At 43.8% G+C, this 1,748-nt stretch overlaps 1 protein-coding gene across 3 annotated transcripts in view; it reads right to left on the reverse strand.

Moving 5' to 3' along the window:
* The window catches only part of GIN1 (gypsy retrotransposon integrase 1), a 16,290-nt gene that overhangs the window by 10,425 nt on the left and 4,117 nt on the right, over nt 1-1,748 (reverse strand). For 2 of the 3 annotated variants that reach the window (XM_035888454.1, XM_009648668.2), the window contains exon 1: nt 1,395-1,703. The exons of the other annotated variant lie outside the window; for it this stretch is intronic. The gene's annotated coding sequence lies outside the window, so the exon portion shown is untranslated. Of the gene's footprint in view, nt 1-1,394; nt 1,704-1,748 lie in introns of those variants that run through there. 3 annotated transcript variants of the gene reach the window in all.

The raw sequence follows: 1,748 nt of genomic DNA on the forward strand, positions 1-1,748 counted from the left end.
TCTAGTGATCTTGGCTTGCACCGCAGTTTCTTGTAAATTTACATCTGGTACCACAAGGCAACGGAACCCACTGGGTTAGTAAACTGGATAATTAAACTGGATAACTAACAACAGAATGGAAGGTGAGGCTACCATGATAAAATTAATGGTTTTGTTGTTTTAAAGAAGTCGATTAACTAGCATTTCTGACAGTAAGAAAGTACAGGTGAAGAGATATTACAATATCCTATCTGCCAAGGGCAGGCATTCAAGCTTCATTTAGGACTCTCCTGAAGGTCAGTCCTGCAGCTACCCAAGCATGGCTGGAAGTCAAAATGAGCTGGGTATGATTTACCGCTTAACCACAGGGGTCATGGACCATTTGCACTTGACACAGACTTTCACACACGGCAAGAAAAGATGTTCCAGAACAATCTTTATTCTTCCAGTACCTTTTCCTCATTAAACTCTTGCCTGCAACAGTCAATATTCTACATTCAGTGCAGAGTTATGGGTTCTAACAAAATGAAGTTGCACAGCAATGAGATAAAGCAGAGCAAGACCAGAGCTTATACATCAGCTAAACAGGAATTCTACCCTGTAATGGCTGTTTCTACTGTAAAAGTTTTGTAGAGTGTTTGTAAAGCCAAAGAAGAAAGAACGCATTATGTAGTTATCCACATGCATTTAATGCATTTAGTAGGACCCTGATCCAGCAAACTGTTAATTGCTTCAACAATCCTGTTTGGATTGCTGCCTACAAGGACAACATTAAATGAGTTTCCTTCCTGGATATTTAGTTTGCTATGTCCCTACTTTTTTTTTCCCCCCCCAATAACTAATTTACTTTCTTTGGCCTAACCTTAAAAAAACCCCAAAACAACAAACCCCTGAAAATAACAAGTTATACAATATTCTGGTTTTGTTATTTAGAATCATAGAATTGTCTAGGTTGGAAAAGACCTTTAAGATCATCAAGTCCAACTGCCATCCCACCACTAAACCATGTCCCCAAGCGCTTCATCTACCCTTCTTTTAAATACCGCCAGGGATGGGGACTCGACCACCTCCCTGGGCAGCCCATTCCAGCGCCATATTACTTCAGATAATTCATACGCTGTCTCTATCAATACTCATAATGTATCTGGCAGTCTAGAAAGACTTTCACAATCAGTAATCAATCGTTTATACCTTTGAAGCTGGAAAAGAATACACTGCTTTACAGTTCAGCAAAGAGAATGAAACTTCCATGTAACCAGGGCTCTTTCTGCTTTGGTATTTCAGTCAAAACAGTCATTCCTGCCAACGCTTAACTATTTTGCTTTTTAATGCCTATTTTTTTTTCCCCCACACAATCACAATCCCAACTGCAAAGCTGGGTTTTTTTCAGTCTAGCTTTTGAGTACTTCCCCTACCTCTATCAGCAATTCCTACCGGAGGCAGGAGCTCCCCACAGAGCCCTGAATACACCTCTTCTAGCCAAAGTGCTTCCAGGAACCTGCAAATAAAGACAGACACGCTCGCCTACATCCCTCCTTGGCTTCTGCAGGCCTGAGCCGTTTATGACGGAGACCCCTGCCATTTCAGAACACCCTCATTTCTTCGGTACCTCCCCCTTCAAGCTCGGCACCACCCAACAGGCCGCGGGCACCACCTAGCAGGCCCCCCTCAGGATGGGAGCTGCTGCGCTGCAGATGATAACAGTGCCGCCTCGGAGGCGCAGGCAAGCACATCAAACCGCTGTCCTAACCCCTGGCCGCCACCTCGCC

Source organism: Egretta garzetta, unplaced genomic scaffold, assembly GCF_000687185.1.
Source record: "Egretta garzetta isolate BGI_Z169 unplaced genomic scaffold, ASM68718v1 scaffold271, whole genome shotgun sequence".
Lineage (NCBI taxonomy): Eukaryota > Metazoa > Chordata > Aves > Pelecaniformes > Ardeidae > Egretta > Egretta garzetta.